Here is a 24,078-nt window from a genome sequence, read left to right as displayed (position 1 = left end):
GCATGCGACATAATCATCTTAAGACACATATAATGATACACACTGGTGAAAAACCTTATAAATGCAATGTATGTTCATTTTGATGCTCGCAACTTGGTCATCTCAATACACATAAAATGACACATTTAACCGAAAAACCTTATAAATGCAGTGTATGTTCATATAGATGCTCGCAAAATAGTCATCTCAAATCACATAAATTGACACATACTGGTGAAAAACCTTTTAATTGCAATATATGTTCATATATATGCTCAACATCTGGTAGACTGAAAATACACAAAATGACACATACTGGTGAAAAACCTTTTAAATGCAGTGTATGTTCATATAGATGCTCGCAAAGCAGTCATCTCAAAACACATAAATTGACACATACTGGTGAAAAACCTTTCAATTGCAATATATGTTCATATAAATGCTCGACATCTGGTAGTCTGAAAATGCACAAAATGACACATACTGGTGAAAAACCTTTTAAATGCATTGTATGTTCATATAGATGCATGACATCTAGAAGACTTTATTTACATAAATTGACGCATACTGGTGAAAAACCTTATAAATGTGATGTCTGTTCATATAGATGCTCACGACACAGTCATCTCAAAACACATAAAATGACACATACTGGTGAAAAACCTTATAAATGCAATGTATGTTCATATATATGCTCGACATCTAGTAGTCTAAAAACACACAAAATGACACATACTGGTGACAAACCTTTTAAATGCATTGTGTGTTCATATAGATGCAGGACATCTAGTAGACTTAATATACATAAATTGACGCATACTGGTAAAAAACCTTATAAATGCAATGTATGCCCTTATAGTTGCTCGCAACCCGGTGATCTTAAGAAACATAATGTGACACATACTCATGAAAAACTTTATAATTGCAAGGTATGCTCATTTAGTTACTCGCGACTCGGTGGTCTTAGAAAACATGAAATGAGTCATGTTGGTGAATAACCTAAATATCTAATATATATTCATATGCACGTTCGCATCGTCCTATGTTTAAAATACATGACATGCTTGATACTGTTGAAACCCCTTATCTATGTATGTTAGTACGATTATATGCATTTTTGACCAGCTGCCTGGGAGTAGGGCATATTATAATGTTTAAACGGTCGCTGTGTCGGGTTTCGCTCGAACGACTACCCTTTTAGTGCAATCTGATTTTGTCACCTTTGTATTAAGCTGAATTCAATCAACACTTTTTTTCTGGTTGAGTCATTGTGAGTATTGGATTTACAAAATAAATTAAAAGTATGTCTTGTTTCCTACCAAAACTGTCGAACATAATATAACGTGAAATCATCCACCTTTGCCCATTTTTTTAGTATATTTTTTACCCAAAAAAAATATGTTACGCTAGCATATGTACAAAACAACCAATTATTTTAGGAAATGCTTGGATTTTTGAAGGTATAATAAACAATACTCTGTAGAAAAAAAATATTTAGGTAATGTTTGCAACACCTTGGATTTATTCATACAAATATTATTAAACAAGGGTTTTCCCGAACAGAACATCTAGTTGAGGAATACAAATATTATTATAGTTATGTATAGGTATGTAGTAGTTTTTTTATTGTTTTTTTTTCTTTTATTAATGTTATGTTAGACTCTAAGCCGATCATAGTTTATTTAAGTATTCGAATTGAGATGTAAAGATTGTATACATTTTTGCAGGGGTCAGTCTCTGAACCCTCATAGCTTATTTAAGTACCTACTATAAATTCAACATGTAAAACTTGTATATGGCTTAATTAAGCAAAAGAAATCTAATCGTATGAAATGCGATCTTACGATAGTGTCATGTGTCAAAAGAATTACAATGTTAACATGACATGCACAAAAGCTAGCCGTATGATATCCGTTATTGCAACATTGTTATAATTAAAATCAATTTTTTATGATTTACTTATTAAGGAAACAAACAGTTACATATTATTGTTTACAAAAATTTAAAATATAATAATGAAAAGTTATTGCAACCACCAAAGTTTCCACGTATACGTTATAGTATAGTTAAGCCTAACAAGATAGAGAGTAAGAATAACATAAATATAAAGAAATTACAATACAAATTAAGAAATAATGTTCTGTAGGTTTGATGACCATAAAAATCGTTTCAACCTTACGCCATTGTTGTTATTACAAATTAATAAAACAATGCAATGTAAGTCTACAAAGTAAAGTATGATACATTGTATTGCGAAAGCAAGTTTGTTCAAATCATAGATATCGACTTCGATGGATTAAAGGGAAATACAATAATTGTAACACTTGTCCTCAAAAGTTCATGTTCCGAACAATCGCAAAATGTGGTCATCAGTAGGTCACTGCTCCTGCCAAGCCCTCCGCATAAGCCGATTTTAGTGAGTAGCCAATGAGTGCAGCCAACACGCCAGTGTTGCCATAATATAATTTATATAAACATCGCTTATAAAATTATAACATCGGAATAAATATTCAATATCTGGCAACACTACGACACGTACACATTCACACATATTTTCGAATAACCCAAGAAAGGGTCGCGGAGGAAGCGTGAAGGGAGCGAGGCAAGTGCGTGAAAAAGTTCGTCATGTTTTGAGGGACAAACACTTGCAATAGCTCTATCTATATTTTTCTATAATCTAAGGCCCCTGCTATTGTGTGCCATATTACAAATATAACAAAGCCACCTTTCATTGTTAACAGCGGTATAATTACGCGAAGGGAATTAAGACGAAGGACACGCGTTTTTAGACGTTCATTAGAATCGATTACTTAGGTAAATTCCAAGAATCCGCATTATCAGCATTTGTTTACATTGCATTCTTTAATCATTTATTTCATCAATCAGTATTTGTTTATCTGTATAACTGTGCATCTGTCACTTTTGAAACCTTGAATTAATAACGACATTAAAAATTTTATGTGGATAATTCCATTGTCACACGCAACCCTATCTGAATATCGTCATTTCAACTTCACTACCCTCGTTCCTATTCATCATCCACATAAGGTCAATCAATCATATATATTTACCTATACAATTAAGGTGAATATTATAAAATACATGAATAAGTGATGGTCCCTAATCCAATAACAAATGGACACAGAAACCATAATTTAAATCGAGCAGTAATACATGTATTTAACATCGCATTAGGACAGAAGAAAAAGAAGTTAAAAATGAGACAAGAGGAAAAAACAATTACCTAGTATTAAAGAACGGTAAGAAAAAAATAGGTGTATAAAAAAGAACAGTAATTAAAAAATAACTTATAGTTTAGCTTATTACTAATAAATATAATTTGAATATGTGGCATCAATTCGCCAAGTGGATATTTAGTCTCGTTAAATATTAATATGTTTCAAAATATACTTACAATACAAATAGATACTTAATTATGTTAATATTTTCACAAATTTGTTGATCGCTCGTGAAATTTTTCATTTTGACCGCTGTTTCTACTAAAGATAAAACACAAATAATTGAAACATTAAACGTAATGTGGCCTCAGGTAATAGCACAAAAACACGTGCGTTATCCATGATTGTATTTTTGCAAATATGAAAATGTAAACAGTTTATTATTTATGATAAAATAAGTAATTTAAATATTAAAATTTTATTACTGAAAGGTCCATTTACACGGATCACACAATGTTAAAACTCCAACTTTTGTTGGTTGCGTTCGTTTGTACAAAAAATGCTGTTCTGATTTTTATACTTTTGATAAAATATGTTTTTGAAACCATTGTAAATAGGTATTGCAAAATTGTATGAAAAAAAATATATGACAGTCGCCATATTACAGTGTTTTCGATTTTGTACTTTAATTTGTCACCGAAAATGCACTAAGTCAAGTACTTACTACCTTCATATTTTTTCCCAAAAAGTATCAAACCTGCGGTTATTTTGTAGTACCACATTAAGAAATTGTAGCCAATAAAACGATCTGTAATTTGAAATCGATAACTATATTATGACCTTTTATAGGTATATATAAAAAAAGTTAAGACCACGCTAACTTTCAAACTCGATTATCTTAAAACTCGTATTATTGACTTAATGCTTTTTCACAGTATACCCATGGTATGAAATAATTGATTGTATTGCTTGCTATGGAATCTGATGAGTGGGGCAGTGTTTTAATTAATTTGTTCAACGAATTTTCGATTACATATCTGTGGCTATTTAGCAGAAGCAGATATGTCGAATTTTGGTGTTTTGAGGTTTAAATGCAGATTTGTTCTTCTATGTCTATATTTTTATTTGCCAAAATCAGATATGGCTTATCTCTTCTACTGACTTCATAATCAACGAAACAAATTTCAGATATGTTTGAAATTAAGCAAGTCATATTTGCCAAAATAAGATATGGTACCATATCTGCTTCTGGCAAAATAATAAGTATTGAATATAATCAATGTATTCTATTTGCCAAAACAAGATATGGCTGCTGTTTTGGTAGTTACTGTTTTTTGTAGGAACAGTTTTTTTATTATAATGTCTTATAATAACTGAAATTGACAACTCTGATATTCTATCCTCAACATGGCGCAGTGAAAATGCAGTACTAGATGATTCAGTTGAAAGATTGATTGAATGCAGTACTACATAGATTCCAATGTATGTGTCGCAAGCAGATCATGATATTCAAATTACCGAATCTCAACAAAACTTTGCCTCGTCGGATAACGAACCCCTTGCTCAACAGATTAGAAGAAATTCTGCTAACAGCTCTTATAATCCGTGTACATCTACATCTCGAAGCACGAATTCATCTCAAGAAAAAATCAAGAATAAAAGAAGGTTCATGAAGAACTTGAAAGACTGCGGCAAAGAGTATAAAACTCGTGGTGGTGTGGCTAAGCCTGAAAAGCTGTTTATTCCATTAGAGTCCTGTTGCCGTTATAAATGTTTTAGCATGCTTAGTGAAAACAATCAGAAGGATATGTTCGCAAAAATTCTGGGAATGAATAGTAAAGACACGGCTGACCAATTCCTCGCAGACAGCATTACCGTTAATGACAAATTAATAGAGAGGAAAGGAAAAGGCAAAGGTGGTCAAGTAAAAGAACGCATGATTACAGCTATTTATAAAGTAAATTTAGTAAAAGTTTGCAAGAAGATGTTTCAGAATGTTTTTGGCGTATCCCGAAATAAAATTGATGTCGCAATTGTGAAAAAACGCAGCTCGGAAACAGGAACTATAGACGGTGACCAAAGGGGGAGTCACGAACGACACAATAAAAATAACATTGAAGAAATTGAAGTAACTAATCATATTAACAGGTTTCCAAAATACCAAAGTCACTACTACCGAAGACATACAAGCAAGCTTTATTTATCTCCGCAACTTAATATTGCAAAGATGTATGATATGTATAAAAATGAACGGACTTCTCAACAGAAAATACCTTTTACATATTCTAAATATGCTTCAATTTTTCGTGAACTAGTCCTAGTATAGACACTTGTAAAGTATGTGATACATATAACATTCAGATTAAGTGTGCAAATGATTTAGAAAGGAAAGCTGAACTTAATGAAAAAAAAACGAACACTTGGCTAAGGCTGATGAATCATATAAGAAGAAAGAACACGACTAATTGTTATCTAAAACTAGTCAGTCCACTCGAATGCTAGTTTTTGATTTGCAACAATGCCTGCTAACGCCTTCCCTGAATACCAACATAGTGTACTATAAAAGGCAACTGTGGACTTATAATTTTACAATTAGAGATTGTAAAACAGATACCGCAAGCTGTTACATGTGGCATGAAGGGATTGCTGGTCAGGGATCTGATCAAATAGCATCGTACTTCGTAGAGCATTTGCAGAATCTTCAAGAAACAGAAACTAATATAGTAGCCTATTCAGACTCCTGTCCAGGGCAAAACAAAAACATAAACTTTTCTTCAGCATTGTCTTATTTTGTCAGTGAATCTGAACACGTGCATTCTATAGACCACAAATTCTTGGAAGTGGGACACACCAGAATGGAATGCGACACGGATCATGCCCGCATAGAAAAAGCTAAAAAATCTATTGAACTTAACATTAACATCCCACAAGACTGGTACCAATTTGTACGAACTGTACAAGGCAAACATTCGTTTAATGTGGTGGAAATGTCAGCAGAAACTTTTCTCTCTTATTCAGACTTACTGAAAACCACTTTCATTAAGAAGTTAAAATGTGTTGAAGGGCAACCGATCAATTGGCACAGTATAAAGTGGCTACGGTATGAAAAACAAGTCGGTGATATAAAATTCAAATACTCTCTGAATGATGAGGAGCCCTTCAGAACAATGCAGTTATTAAGGAATTCCAGAGGGCGTCCACATATTCCTATAATACCGAGGACTCATATGGCACCTGCCCCAATAAATCCTCAAAAAAAGAAGGACTTACTGAGCATGATGTATTTGATAGATCCCGTGTATCATACTTTCTATAAATTACTTGAAACGCAACCTTCTGTACCCAATTATGGTGATGCTGATACCAGCGAAGACGATTAAAACCTGGGTGTTATTTTTAAGCTACCTGTAACTTTAAAATAATAATATGCCTAACCTAGATATGTGTGAGATATGGTACATTATTTTTAAAATTGAATTTGCCAAAACCTGATATGTTCTTTAAAGTGATTTTTAAGAAAAACTGTAATATTTAAATACAAATGCTTATAAGTAATTAAAACTCAGTTCATGTCTTCATAATATTACATTAACTTTCTTTCATAATTAAATACATAGGATTTATCACAAGACACACAACATTCAAATTGCTCCCCTGAAAAGTAGGTGAAATGGTCATATCTGCTTCTGCCAAATAGCCACAGATATTAGTATGTATATAGACGACACGTCTGGCTATCTCCTATAATTTTTATAATCGTAAGGATTACAGTTTAGAAGATTAAATTTGATTCCTAATAAAAATTAATAGTTATGGGTGAACGAATTTACTTTCATAAAATAAAATTGATATTAAAGTGTCAAGAATTAAGCTAAGAACGCGCTGTACCTACGATTTTTAATTGATTTTACCATTGATTTGATAAATACAAAAATCGATTTAAAAGTTACATCTTTAAGACATGATTTTAGTATAAAAAGATAAGGCTATTAACTTGCTAGGTTTTTTTTATGCCGTTGGTATTTTAAATCCGCGATGTCTTTAAATAGGTACCTACCTAAATTTACCTACATGTATGTATGCGGCCCATGTCGTGTTCTCCATCTAGTAACTGCTTTGCAGGTAGCACCTTGCAGCTTCTGTTGGAAGCCAAAGCTTCTGGATTTACTATGGTGGAAGGTGGTAACTGTCTTCTGATGGCTTCCGGTCTTCAGGATAGATGTTTACATAGGTGTCGGCGGGTTTGCATGCCCTCCGTCATAATGTTATCGCTCCTGACGTCGCAAGCTTTCATCAGATAGAATGGAGACTATTATTGTTCAATGCGTTGATTTCTCGCCAAGAGGAGAAGATACAGATGTCCATCCGATGTTTCTGGCAAAAGGGCGGGATCTGAATGGCTGCTAGTGACAAAAAATGCCTCCAACGGCGCGAGTAAGTATTTGGCTGTAAAAATGGCTGCGTTCGTCTTCGAATAAAAAAATAACATCTATCAGAGTCGGATGACATCGAGGAACACGAATATGAAGATATGGTTATGGTTTTAATTTTATGCGAACGGTGACGAGGCATAAGAGTAGGTACATTAGGTATGTAGATTAGATACCAACCTACCAAATAATGTTATTAAAGCGAACGACACCGGTCGTTGGACAATGATGTTTTAGCTCTAATAACAAGAACATTTTGATAATTTTATTCAAAACGAACGTTCCAAACTGATTTTATCCTAACGCTAGGCACCCACGTCCGAAATTGCGCGCCCATGCGGCCAAGCGCAAGCGCTGTCACATTCTGACCATTGAGTGCAGAGAGATGGTTGCACTAAAAGGCGACGAAATAAAATTTAGTTACCTATAATAATATGTGTGATAGATTAACATAACAACTCATTGAGAGCAATGTAGGTATGTTGGTAAACAATCTATGTACATATTTAGGCGAACACTTCCATCGAATGATTTGGGTTTCGGCAGCTAAACGATTCACTGTACAGCTAACTTCTGTTCAGAACTGGTCTGAAGTTTCATACTAAACCATTTCTGACGGTCAGGGAATGGTTTGACTTTCGCTGGAACAGTGAACCAAACGCAAATCTTAAACGGTTTCCGGTTTACCTACTTTCTACGCCTTCGATAATAAATAATTATTTTACTTATATTGTCTATGGTCATACGGATGAAAACATCACTGGAACGCACCTTTGGTCAATTGTCTATTGACACGTCAGTCAATCTTATCAGATATTTTGCGTCATTAAACTTCGTAAAATGGATGTAAAACGTGAACTAGATGGTTTTGAATCTGACACAGAAGTCCAGCAATGGTTTGATGTGTCAATAATCCATCCAAACAATCCGCTTACAAAGATTTGTATAAAGCAAGAGAATGCTTATGATGCCAACAGCACTATTGAGGTTAGGTTTTCCAAATATATTAATCATTGTAAGATTGTGTTTATTCTACATTGAAGTGGTGTCTCACTAATGCAAATAAAACAGATGCACGATATATTGGACTTTACTAAGTGAAACATGACGTAATAAATTATACATCGTTGTATTGACACTTCACAAGGATCATTTGACTAGATACCTACCTACCTATAGGTTCTGCGGCTCTGTGGCTGCTGGTTTACTACTTTCATTAATCTGAAGACAACTTTACTATATAATGTTTATTAATAATAGTAGACAGTATCGAACCGTGATAATAGGTCACATACAGAAACGTTCGTGTGTTTGCGCACAACGCTTAATAATAATATATAGGTGTAAACACGTATTATGAAATACTTTCTGTCTTGTTTTTCAGAGGCCTGTAACCAGCTGTGCTGGTATTAAAACTGAGATTGATTCTCTCCAAATTGATTTCAAAGAAGAATTTACCGAAGACAGTGATCCGCAACCTGGCTGCTCATATTCTAAATGCGAGCCAATAAATCAGGTACCTACTTACCTATTTATACAATATTTCATTATTATTTTAAATAAGTAAATATTGTGTAAGTCACATCGTGCTTGTATGCGATCAATGCGATCATTTATATTAGTCTCCGTTATTATTATATCGTTGGATACAGATTGTATTTTGTAAGAATATGTTTTATATTAATTTAACGTAACGATCAATTGTTTGGATTTTACACCCTTCTGTGCCTTGTTTTAGGATACTAGATTTGTGAAAAAGACTGCCTGTTATTTTTATTAGTATATTGGTATTTTATTATTTACATTCATTAATCTTTCTAATTAAGTGGGTCGAATAAATTTGTCGCAAAATAAATCCCGGTGCTGTGAGTACCTACAGCAGTGTTTGCCAAACGTTTTTACTTCACGGCACACTCGTGAATGGGATTTCTTCCGCGGCACACAAAATGCGTTAAAAATGAAATGTTTCTTATTAATATGAATAAAGGAAATCATAGTGTGGGTAGATCCATTTTTTTTTTTAAATATTTTAGGAACATATATGTACCCAGGTGGTAATAATTTCATTAGTGAGAAGAATGCAATTGATTTTTAGAAAGAATTCTGTAAAACGCGGCTCTAAATTAGATAAACAAACACGTAACTCCACATCTACCATTTGTTACTGTTCTCGTTTTACGATTTCATTTCAACGAGTGCTGTAAAACCAATTTCGCAAAGATACGACGATCCAAACGGCAACTGAGATTAAATGGCTGCTGTAGCTAATTGACGATATTGACGCCAAAACGATATCCAAAATGCTGACAACTCTAGCTTAGAAAATGAGGCTGTGTGCTTAGGATCGTTTTTTAGATCTATTCAAATGTCCTCCTCTGTTAATGTCAGGTGTGTACCGTCGAATCTTGAGAATGGATTGATCACCCACTAGTACATTTGATAATCATCATCATCCACTGCTGGATGAAGGCCTCGCCAACCTTCTTCCAACTCTCTCGGTCCTGTGTCATTCGTTGCCACTTAATTTCGCCGAACTTTACCAGTTCGGCAATCCAGCGGCTTTTAGGGCGACCCTGTGGCCGTTTCGGGCCCCTTGGGTACCACTGGATGACGGCATTTGTCCAGCAGCCGTCCGTTTGGCGAGCAATGTGCTTCGCTCATCTCCATATCAGCTGTTTGGCAACGTCAATTACATCGCGTACTCCTGTCTGCTTTCTAACCCATTCGTTTCTCTTACGGTCCTTTCGCGTGTTGCCCAATATACACCTCTCCATGCCAAAATGGCAGATTAAAATACGCAATGTGCTGCAGTTAGCTAGAATGTCTTTCGGTGAGTATACATTCACTTGCCAAATGCAGTCGTACATTGGTGACCACTGAAAGCAGAGGATACAGCTGTGGCAGGTCTTATCCAGAAATGCATTGACTCTGGCTGATCATAATGGTGATACTGTTACATATTATTATTAATCATGTTGTTTTTTTTCAGGAGTGTGAAGACAGCTTAATCAATATACGGTCGGAGAATGATAATGAGGGTGTCATCATCAAACAAGAATTTGTTGATTGTTATATTATATTGTTGATTATTATATGTTTATAGTCCATAGAGGGGGTATTGACGACAATGGCTACAGCAATGACGTCAATGGCTACAGCAATGACAGTATGTAAACAAACAATAATAGTATATTTGAAAGTCGAAGAAGGCATCACTACGATATCAAATGAAAGTATATCGGAAGAAAACTATGCAGTATATTTGTGGAAAACAGACCAACAAGATCCATAATATGTTTTATAATTGTTTTTATAGTCACTGTCAACTACTGCGGCAACCATGAGGGCGGCATCGGCAACCACGACGACGGCATTGGTGTCCGCTTTGACGGTATGCATTATATCAATATGTATATTATATTATATTACCTTTTCTGTTTTCAAACTTCACCAAATATATCCCAACGAAGGATGTTGAAAAAAATATTTAGTCAAAACAAAAGAACTCGACTGATTGTTATACAGACTATGATTTTGATTTTTTATAGAAATGTCCTCACTCAATTTCAAGAAAACTTTATTAATATGCTGATTTATTTTTATAGGGCATTGATAAGTCACTGACGCGGAATTCCCCAATGTATGTGGTAAGTGTTTGTCAAAAAAAAACAAGTATAAAAGCATTACTAACAATTTGTTATTGTTAATATAATACAATATAATCTATATAATCTAGCCACCCCAAAAACCAGACAAATGTCCAATCAGTGAAATCAGCGCATTATAGTGCATACATACAAAATATGGTAAAAATTCAAATAGGTATTTCATAAAAACAGTTTTTATTGAGAAATTTGTATATTTATAATCAAAATCAAGAATATATTAAATTATACATATTTATATAAGTACTAAGTTTATTGGAACGAAGTGACACAAATACTTTCTTTCTTTGAGTGGCATTGCAACGCATGCCTGGTACTCGCTAGTTATATGTAAAATAACCATAAAGCTAACAAAACCACCATATAGCGTATAGCACTGTTTGTGACGTAAGCAATCTGACGTCTCACGTCATTCAAAATGGCTGCTTCATCTGTCACTTCAATAATGGATTCCGTACAGCAATATGCAGCAGACATTTGTTGCTGGATTGATAGATTCAATACTTTAATTATTATGATAGCTTGAAGCGATCAATCGGATCAATTAGAAATGTCAAGAAGCGTTACCGGCAAAAACTGTATGTATTGCCATATGGAAATGTGTACAGGGAATACTCCTTTCGTACAGTAGAATTATATAATCACATAATCACCTGAAATGTTTATTAGATCAATCAATACCAAGAGGAAACGGATAATGATGAAGGACAATGACAATCTGCTCATTCAGTGCTGACACCGTGACTGGCCATTAGATATAATTAACATGAAATTTAAATGTGGTTATTAAATATTAATTAACAGGTCAGCAGTGATATGTTTTCAACTGAAATCAGGATTTAAATAAATTTGAAATGTTATAAATATGTAAGTAGGTACTGTTATTTCATTTATTATGCTGCTCCCTCCTCCTATCCTCCTTTAATGTATACGGAATACGGGTAAATGTAAAACCAAACGAAAATGTTTGTTACTGGCAGTGCCAGTGGCGAAGGGTGGGGGTAGGCTGTTAAGATCCAACATAAATAGTGCACACTAAACTTTAAGTTAAAACTCTTTCGTTATGCAATCGTTCCATTTCCAATTTGGCCAGTGATTCGTTAAATAATAAATGTCATCTTATAAGCAACAATAACGAGCTCGACACGTTCGCTACCAGTCGGATTTCAATAAAAATGGGGGCCCTGAAAAGGGCCTTTTGTACGACGATAGATGGATTATTGCATGTAATCATAGACGATACGATTTTTTTTCACGCCTTCTCAGTCTTCTTGGGCAAGAGCACCGCCTGGATATTGGGCAGCACTCCACCCTGGGCGATGGTGACGCCGGAGAGCAGCTTGTTCAGCTCCTCGTTGCGGATGGCGAGCTGCAAATGACGAGGGATGATCCTGGTCTTCTTGTTGTCCAACATTAGCTGCATCTCCTTCGTATATCATATATACGTTTGAATACAGGCTAAATTATTTGGCACATACATGTGGAACGGTGTGGAATGAGTTATTGAGCGCTGAAAACGAGCCTGTCCATTAGATACTGGTATAGTGATTGTGTTAATCGTCACCAAAATAGATGTCAACAATTCGTTGACGAGTAGCATATGCCTCCCTTAATCTATTTTGATTCCGCGTCTCATTATACACGAATTCCGACAGGACAGGCTCATCAACAGGTTCTAGATTCGGTATCCTGAAAAAGAAAGAAAAAGAGATGTGTTAGCACATGACAGACTCAGTCCAATGTCACATCTATTTAAGTAATGTTTTCATTTACTTGAAACTTCAATAATTACCTATAATGTTGCATCATGTTATGCAGAATACAACACGCATATATTATCTTGGTTGCCTTCTCAGGTTTATAATGGAGGGCTCTATCCCCTCGAAGGCATCTTAATTTTGCTTTCAACACACCGTTCAGTCTCTCTATGACATTCTTTGTTGAGCAGTGGGCAGCCGTATAGCGAGCTTCAGGTGAATCTACCTCGGCACGTAGAATCGGAATGAGCATATATTTTTCTACCGCATATCCTGAATCACCTGAAATGTTTTTTGGATCAATCAATAACAAGAGGAAATGAAGAATGACGAAGGACAATGAACAATGACAATCGACTGAAATCAGGATTTAAATAAATTTGAAATGTTTGTTAAGATCCGCCATAAATAGTGCACACTAGTAAAGTTCGACATACCCAAGAGAACAAAATTTCCAACTCTTTCGTTGTGCAATCGTTCCATTTCCACTTTGACCATCGATTGATTGAATATAAATTGGTCATGAACACTGCCTGGGAATCTTGCACTCACTGCCAGAATGTTCATGTCCATATCACATACCTGCATAAAAATAAATGTCGTGTTAATGAATTGTTTGTTTGAGTTATTCTCAATGAAAGTATTAAACAACATAGTAAAATTAATGATTTGTTACCAATTGCACATTTACAGTAAAATTTCCACGGTTATTTTTAAATGATTCTGTCTCCAAGTGTGGCGGGAAAATGCGCACATGAGTGCAGTCAATGCATCCGATGATGCCTGGGAAATGAGCCTTTTCTTGGAATCTGAAATAAAAACAAAGTTTTACCGACACATAATATTGCAGTTCAATCATTATTTGCTTTTTTACTCATCATGTGTATGTTGTTGGTACTCTAGTTATATGTAAAATTGTATAAATTGGTCAGAGGGTATCAACACGACACTAAAAATAATGCATTGGTTGGTAAGTACCTACCTCCTTTGAATTCTGTCACGAGAGTCAGCACTGTTCGGAAACTTCAGGTAAGTACTGCCAAGCACTGATATTATAGCATCGGATACATTTCCAATGCATCTGCTCACTGATGGCTGGCTCATTGCGCAGAAGAAGTCTTGGCCAACCCCTTTTTGGTAGCCTCCCTCTGCGTAAAAACGCAAAGTAGCCAAAACCTAAAATTCAAGTAAAGGAAACAAGTTTTTTCAATAACATAATATTCAAATCTTGTTAATCTGTCGTGGTGAATGCTTAAAGATGAAGTAGGTAGGTATTTACATGTGCTGTTGTCAAACTGAGTAAATGTATCTTACCCATGATGTTATCTTCCGCTGTCATAAAGTAGGGTTAAGTATAGCTACTAAATGTCGAAGTAATTTGTGACTTTAATTACCTGAATTTGGACAGGAATTCCTTTGGGTATGCCTCTCATCAACACGGAGTCCAATTTGGTCACTATCTCGATCACCATTTCTTTCGACAGTCTGTACAATTGTCGAAAGAACGTTTCCGTTAGGTACATCAAAAGGATTCTGACTGTCGCGTAAGGTCCTTCGCTCTATATTCAGCGCGCGTATCTCTTGTACACGCTGTCTTCTTACTTCCTCGGCGTGCAAATGAATCGCAAGAATGAATGCCATTGCGGTAGAATGTAGATGGATAATAAAAATGATAAAACAATATTACGAACAGTTATTTGACATCCGCGAAGCGACATTAATAGTATCTATGGTTCTAACCATAGAATCCGTAGAACCGAACCACAAATTGTGGTTTGAAACTTTGCATACAACTTGTATCTCAATTTTCAATATGTAAAATTGACATATTTTCTCTCGTTCTCGCAGTAGCACGGCACATCGAGGTGCCGCTAACTTTGACAGGGATATCGGTTAACTTTCTTACGCAAATGACCGCGAGAATAGCAAATGTGCTAATTGTGATAATTTTATCATAATTAGCCGTTTTAACCTTTTAACACATACGTTCGGATACGTTAGAATAGCCCCGCAGATGGGTCAAAGATATCGATATTCTTTGACGTTCTCTCAATTTGCGCGTGCACTGAATCACACTCCATTTGGGAGTGTCCGGGTTCAAAAAAGCAATGATCAATTTTTGGTATAGGTATTGAGATTTTTTATTGCCAGCAAAAACATTGCACACACGTTGACACAGCGGTTCTCCCCACCGCATGTGTCCGAAAAAAAAGTCTTTCCCGTTTGCTTTACTTTTTAAATAATCATATACCTAGACTTATTGTGGCAACTTCTACAGACCCACGCTTGGTTATGCCTTCATGCCGCATGCCACATGTTATTTAAAGCCGTCTTGGATACATTGTATTGCGTTAAATTATATACGGCTAAATGTCGTGTATAAAATATCATTATAAATAGGCATTTGCAGAAGGACAGTACGTTACTGCTTCCATATCAAATTCGGCCAAATGAATCTCTTCCAGTATAGCTATATCTATAAATAGGTTTTATAACTCGATGCGTGAATTGTAGTCTTAAATTTACTATTAAAAACATGCCGATAATAAGATAATTTTTCAGGCAACAAACTCTTCTCTAGGCAATTCTCCTTATACGATTCAAACATTTTGACGACGTTGAGATCGCTGGGCAGGTATTCGAAGTTAGTTTTTTTATGACAGTTATGCGATGGCACTCTCACAAATAAATTAATATGCTCAACAATATATCTATGCACTTCTTCATCTTTCTTAATTGCTGGAACGGGTTTTTCTTGTTTGTCGTCTTGGCCATAATTTAATTCATTTCTCCTTTTTAAAACGTTTCTTATAAAATATTCCGAAATGTTGAATGTCCCAACGAAAATTTTGTTGCAAACACGCGGGCGTTCATTGTGTTTGAAAAGGAAATATTGTCTTGACTTGTTCCATCTTGACATACTTGCTACACGACAGTTTACTTTGTTTGTTTCCTCAACTAAAGAACTGATATATATCCTTTGTCTTTTCGTATCACCAATGGACCAATAATTCGAAAATATGGAATACCTTTCTGTTTCCTCAATTATTTTACATTGCATTTATGTGGCCACACTGCACATCTGACTTTTTTTAATACTTTACAGTCCATTTGTTTACCTCTCATATGAAAGGTAAGATTTTCCATGCTGTTTATTTTTCTTTCTACTATTTTGCTTCCGTGAAATGGGGTCAGAGCGACGATTGTTTTTAAATGGTCTCGGTGAATCAACATATTATTCTTGATCATTATTCATTGACACAGCATTCTCAGCGACGCTTTGCCGTTCTGTAAAGAAATATACCACAGTTCTGAGAAGTATAATATTAAAATAATAAGTTAAATGGTAGAAATACATATTACTTAACAAATTTCAGGTGAATACTTGACACAATCAAATAAATTTTTAAATATAGTTTAGGCTAACTACTTAAATCCTTTATATCTTATCTTTTTGTGTATATGACTGTGTGATTTTCAATAAATGCTGGATTACAAGTAGTAGTATAAATTTTGTTTTAATAGTTGATTGCGCAACCGTTGTATTAATTATTATATTATAAACCATTAATAAAAAGCGTCCAGAGTCTATGCGCTCCTGAAAAGATTCGTCTTAACGTAATGTAGGTATGCATTGTTCTCTCTGCGCCGAACTGTGAATACATTCATAAAATATTTTCTCTTTCCGTTACTTCCTACTCTTTATTTCAGGATTATTTTTAAACAAGCATGTGGAATATAATATTATATTATAGATAGTTCAAATTACCAAATGCTGAAGACAGCCCGTTTGAAGATGGCACATTTCTATAGTCAAAGTGAAGTTCACAAGGAGATAGTGACAAATCTCGTTCGATCATTATTTCTTCTTTTGTGACGTTATTTTCTGAAACCACCTGTATTGGCCCATCTGTGGTGACCCATTCCTCATATACTCTTCTCCTATCAGGCCTAAAATAAAAATAATTTTCTTAAATTAGTGTAAATTAAAATGCATATTATATTATTTATTGAAGACTCCGCTGAATTTTATGGGTACACTGGTATGGTCTTGTTAATAACACTTGAGTTGGTGTGGTGACACGTCAATCTTTGATGATATATGTGATGACGCAGAGGCACTTCACCTAGCTGGGCCATGTGTAGGGTGTAATACTCTACTGCTGTGCCAATCCCACTCATTCTCTGCTACAAAAACAATCTACGCGGTGGACCTTGTGCTTGCCCAATGCTCTGATGCTGTAGCGTGATAGGCCGAAGTATTACTTAAGTAATATTATCTAGAAGATGTTAATTAATATTTCCCTGATTTCATAGTGGATTGATATGAGGACAGTTCCTATATTTTTGGAGTTTGATTCATCTTCGTAAATTGCTGGATACTTGAAACACTAAGCTTGGATTTTTTAAAAATCATGTACATCGCCAGTGAACGTTAGTGCGTGTCTTTTTTAATTTTTCACGTATTGTTAGGTAGGTACCTAATAATTATTGTATTTGCAATATTGACCATTGAGTAGAGATGGCATTTAGATTTAGTGGTAGGTGATATATTTTGTTAGTGATGTATACAACACCGTTCTCAGATACATATACATTGAAGTACATGAAAGGATGATAAAAAATACTGTACAAACAATGGAGCAGCATTTTGTCTAGGTATGTCACTGAAATCAACACTCTTGTTGGACTCTGAACAATTATAACAACTGCTAACTTATTAAATACGCCCGCGATGGCTGAGTGGTAATGTATCCGCTTAGTAAGCTCATGTTCAAATCCCGGGTCTGGTAAAATTAACATAGGTATTGCATTTCAATGTGTGTTTGAATCTAGATTATGGACCTCAAAGTTTGAACAAGTGGTTAACATATATTTCTCATAAAAAATAATGTTATGAAAGCTTTTTGTGAGGCGGCCATGATCCACACCGGATTGTGGAGCCAAATAATAATATATTTAAACTTTTTTTCAAGTATTTGATTATAATGTTAATTTACAGTGGATTTTATTAAAAGAATAAAATTATATAGTAATATTTTTTATTATCCAAACAAAACCCATAATATAAAAGGGGTGCCAACTACATTTGCAAAGCAAAATATTTTTTTTTTCTATATTGAATATACACACATAAAAACATCAGAAACAAAACCGTCACCGTGGAAGACCCTCCTTTTCCCCGCAGCGATGCTACAAAAGAAATCTACGCGCTGCTTGTCTCACATGTCGCAAGACGTGGCAATGGAACTAGGTAGTTAGTACGACCTTGTGCTTGCATGATGCTTTAAGAGTGGGTAATTAATGACAGGGTGAAGTACGTAATAAACAACAATTATTATCAGTAGGTACACAAAATTATATTATATCATATGAGCACATCCAATAATTATATATCCAGGTATAACTATACTCGTTTTTTTATCAAATTTCTAAATAAAATGATAAAAAATAAAACTAAAATAATTATAATTTTCGTGGCAGCGTATTTTTTTAAGTGGGTAATTATGAAAATATACATACATGAACCAATAAATTGGTGTTGGTTAATTTCCAACTCCTAATAATTTAAAAATAATAATTTATGTATATATAATATTCTATTCTCCAGATGTTTGATAGTATTAGCAGGAACCAACACGTAGTTTTAATTTATTCCGGTAAGAAAATCCAATACAATTTACAATGTCACAACAAGAAAAACAACGTTGATTTTATAAAAAATAAAATATAGTCACAGGCAACTTCATACAAAAGCGGCAAAATCAGTAGGTATAAATCAGATGGCATTATAAAGGTAGTCGTTTGAGGTGCCGTCCGGGAAAACAATAACTACTCGCAAATACTCTTAATATACAATATGTTCTACCCCTAGGGTCGCTTGACAAGATAGCATATATACACTCCTAACCTACATTTAAAAGGGTATTACCAGTATGAATCTTGTCATTTATATAGGCATAGGACATCCACATTATGGATTATCTTATACCATGGCCACGGCATAAGCGTCGACCTATAGCATCGTGGGTCCCAGGTTCGAATCCTGGCTTACATTCATTTCTCGTAATTATATTTTATAAGATTATTTACCATTATCTGTTATTTCATGTTTTTTAAGATAACCGAGTTGCGAGAATCTATATGAACAAACGTTGCATTTATATGGTTTTACACCTGTGTGTCATTTCATGTCTTTTAAGACTAAAAAGTTGCGAGCATCTATATGGGCACACCTTGCATTTATGAGGTTTTTCACCTGTGTGTGTCATTTCATGTTTTTTTAATTGACTAAGATGCGAGCTTCTAAATGGGCATATCTTACATTTATAAGATTTTTCACCTGTGTGCGTCATTTCATGGATTTTCAGATAACCAAGTTGCAAGCACTTTAAAGGGCACACGTTGCATTTATGAGGTTTTTCACCTGTGTGTGTCATTTCATGTTTTTTTAATTGACTAAGATGCGAGCTTCTATATGAGCATATCTTACAATTATGAGGTTTTTCACCTGTGTGTCATTTCATGGTTTTGAAGATTATTAAGTAGCTAGCATCTATATGGGCATCCTTTGCATTTATGAGGTTTTTCACCTGTGTGTCATTTCATGTTTTTTAAGACTAATGAGTTGCGAGCATCTATATGGGAATACCTTGCATTTGAGGTTTTTCACCCGTGTGTGTCATTTTATGTCTTTTAAGATCATTCAGTTGCGAGCATCTATATTTGCATTTATTGCATATATGAGGTTTTTCACCGGTGTAAGTCATTTCATGGAATTTAAGATGGCCAAGTTGCGAGCATGTATATGGGCATACCTTGCATTTATGAGGTTTTTCACCTGTATGAATCATTTCATGGAGTTAAAGATTACTAAGTTGCGAGCATTTATATGGACATACCTTGCAGTTATGAGGTTTTTCACCTGTATGAATCATTTCATGGAGTTTAAGATTACTACGTTGCGAGCATCTATATGGACATACCTTGCATTTATGAGGTTTTTCACCCGTGTGTGTCATTTTATGTCTTTTAAGATCATTCAGTCGCGAGCATCTATATTTGCATTTATTGCATTTATGAGGTTTTTCACCGGTGTGAGTCATTTCATGGATTTTAAGATTACCAAGTTGCGAGCATATATATGGGCATACCTTGCATTTATGAGGTTTTTCACCCGTGTGTGTCATTTCATGTTTTTTAAGATCATTCAGTTGCGAGCATCTATATTTGCATTTATTGCACCTGTGACACACACAGGTGAAAAAACCTGTGTGTGTCATTTCATGGTTTTTAAGATGACCAAGTTGCAGGCATGTATATGCGCATACCTTGCATTTATGAGGTTTTTCACCTGTATGAATCATTTCATGGAGTTTAAGATTACTAAGTTGCGAGCACCTATATGGACATACCTTGCATTTGTGAGGTTTTTTACCTGTGTGTGTCATTTCATGTTTTTTAAGACTAATCAGTTGCGAGCATATATATGGGCACACCTTGCATTTATGAGGTTTTTCACCTGTGTGTGTCATTTCATGGTTTTTAAGATGACCGAGTTGCGAGCATCTATATGGGCATACCTTGCATTTATGAGGTTTTTCACCTGTATGAATTATTTCATGGAGTTTAAGATTACTAAGTCGCGAGCATCTATATGGACATACCTTGCATTTATGAGGTTTTTCACCAGTATGTGTCATTTTATGTGCTTTGAGATGATTTATTTGCGAGAATATATTTTCTTGATGTTGATCAGCAATAAAGCCCGTGTGAATTACTTTGTGACTTTTAAGAGTACTTCTACATCCAAAAACTGCGTTACAAAAGCTGCAAATCAAATTACGTGAGAAATGTGCTACTCTTTTCAAAATAAGTCGAAGTTCCTTCGGAGTCTTTCGTTCTGAGATTTCTCTTTTAATCTTTTGTTCATCTATCGTCACTTCTGAATACTGTATCATTCTATCTTTGAATCCACCAGGCGAGGATTGTTGACACCTGTCTATATCGTGATGCTTTGAGAAAAAGCTTTCAGTAGAAACCTAGAAAAAACAAAAATATTCGAAGTCAATATTATTCTCAATTAGATTTTAAACTGTTCCATTTGAGTTATTTTTTATTCTTTTGCCTTTCAGCATCTTCAGACATTATACGTATAGTGAGAATGAAAATTACATTAAGAAATGGTAATAGTACCGACATAGATATTAAATACAAACAATGTAACGTTACGATCCGTAAATAGTTTTAAAAAATGCACCTACATGTAGCATCAAAGGAAAATGCACAAAACAGACAATGACACAATTGTGGTACTGCTTTTGGTAATAATGTATAAATCTTATATAGTTTTGAATGCAAAATTTTAGATTGATGTGAATAAGATAGTTTCACTTTACTGTGTTTATTTCTAATATTTCTTGGTAAAATAAATTAAGATCACCAGAATAACGTACATACTATGAGGCAGTTTAAACCCTGTTCGAAAAAAAAATTGTAAGCTTCGTGTAGTAACTAGTAATTTCTGTGTCAGTGTATTATTGGAGAGTGTGGATAATGTCGGAAGATGCTAAAAGGCATAACCAATGTCACAAAAAATATTCAAATTGAGAGAGTTTATATTCAAATTTCATCAAGCGACCTCGTTCAAAAGTATAAACAATGTTTTAATATTTACTAGAACGATCGTATCTTGGCTACGATTATAAAGTGTTGTATGCAGTGTTACATACTGACACGGCCATAAAATGTGGGCCATCAGCCGAACAAGTATTTGAATATTTATACGTAAACATAATCTCTTGATAAAAAATATAAGTAGTTCTTTAGTTATTCAAAGAAAACATAAATTTAGAGTGGGGGAAGTCTGCACCCATGACGTCCAAATCTCGGGTGATCCCCATTCGGGGCCTATAAAACGCCATACATTTCCATCTACTTCAGTCGCCGATTTTCCAATAGTACCGAAATACTTTGACGCGTCATCAGTTAGACGTCACAACGGGTGACGTGGTGATTCGAGCTGTCAGTTGGTATTGTAAACAACATACCGTCACAGCGTTGCGTCATTAGTCGTGATATTATATTTTTTTTAATAAAAGGAACATAGCTTCCTAAAGTTTATTGTCGGCGACTCATAGTTATAAGTGTGTAATCGTATATTAAAATAAATATAAAATAATTATAATAAGTTAACTTTACCTAATAATTAAGTTAAATAAGTTTTATAAAATAATTAAGTAATTATTTGAAGTTAAAATAAAGTGTATAATTGTCAATAAACAATTAAATAAAATAAATTTATTTAGTGAGATTAATTTAATAAATAATTTAAACAGTATTACTGCAAGAAGTTTTTATTTTGAAAATAATCTGCGAAGTATTTTACGAAAAACATCTGATACAAAGGAAAGTGACAGATAATCAGCTGTCTTTGACATTCGCGTATATATTTACGGAAATAAATTAAAATTTGGGGTTAATTAAATAATTAACGACCTAGACACCAACCTATTACTAGGTGGTGATTCTTTAAACATTATAAAGTTAAATAATATCGTTATAGTGTATTCTTAAAGTGTCGAGCAAGAACTTTAGGTGACTACCCTCTCCCAAATAAGACTGAGCTAGCTAGGCAAAGGTTCTCAATCGGTCTAAGGGCAGGACCGATTGAAGATAAAGTACCTTTGGGATTATTCCGAGACTGGGGTATCGTCAATACTATATCGGGGTTCGGGGACATAGATTTATACCTGAAAGTGCGGGAACGAATTTATATTCAAATTTCATCAAACGACCTCTATCAACGGTATAAACGTATCAACGGTATTAATATATCATACTTCTGAGTTCGTGAGGGCAAGCATACTGAGCGTTGTATAGGGACGGCAGTTATCCAAAGAGCGACACTCTCAAGAAGGAATGAATAGGTTTATATAATTTATACATATAAAATGTTATATCATAAATACTTATTTTTTTCTGGTCTGAGCGAAATAGCAAGTCGAATTTTAAAATAAATCAATAATAAATCCTTTTCGTTTTGGTGAAATGAACTATTCTGATAAATTTATTCGACAATGAAAAACACTAATAAGTTATTGATGTGTTGATGATATTGTGTAGATTGATAGAATTCCCTAAACTACACTTGCATGGATTTACTTGCGGCAATAGTGTGTATTTTAAACTGTCGCGATAATATATATTTACACGTAAAAGAGCTGACTGTCTCTCTAATATCATTCTTTAAACGTATGCGAGACGCGATGAAATCATGGTTTTGGTGATCTTTGACAGATTCAGACAGGTTCGGACAAGTTTGTAGAAAAAAGGTAGTCGTAAAATATTATATGCGGTGTAGTTAGTATTTCTTTCGGCAGGTTCGCCACTATCGTTCCAGTTCACATGCGCACCCCTATGCAAGTACCACCAATTTTTGCATGAAAATTCAGAACCTTCTGAAATCTTGTAATACATGCATGCAATCTTGCTGCATGATAATACGTGTTTACGTATAGGTACCTGTTTTAATTACGCCCGCGATAATACGTACTGTCAGCAGTTAACCCATGCACGTGTAACCGGGGTATTAGAGTCAGTTTAGCAAAAGTGACTTATTACGTAGGTCCAACAATCTTTCACGGAGGTAGATTAGGAAAGTTTACAGATCATAGATTAATTCAAGAAAATATTAGTAGGAACCTATTTTAGTGTTATCACAATACAGATAAAATTTTGTGTTTCCGGTGGGTCTATTCTATACACAAGTCGGCTATCAGCTACTATCGAAGGTAGTTTATAATATTAATATATTGATGCAGTTAATTGTTAGGTACAATAAGTTAACCGTCTAAACTGTCAAAAAGTGTTGTGTTTTAGCAGCCCCTCTCTTGGCTGTGTTAACCTTTAGACCGAGATAGACAGTTTACGTGGCTAACCTATTGTAACTATTGTAACCCCAATACATAAATTTGATAAACTACCGTCGATAGCTGAACGTTTACTATTTAATCAATGGGAAGTATATTTGTAGGTGCAGAATAACATTATTTGTGACTTTAAAACA

The sequence above is a fragment of the Rhyacophila brunnea genome, unplaced genomic scaffold, assembly GCF_057557595.1.
Source record: "Rhyacophila brunnea isolate RB1 unplaced genomic scaffold, BYU_Rbru_1.0 scaffold_88, whole genome shotgun sequence".
NCBI lineage: Eukaryota > Metazoa > Arthropoda > Insecta > Trichoptera > Rhyacophilidae > Rhyacophila > Rhyacophila brunnea.
Note: the sequence above shows the minus strand (reverse complement) of the source record.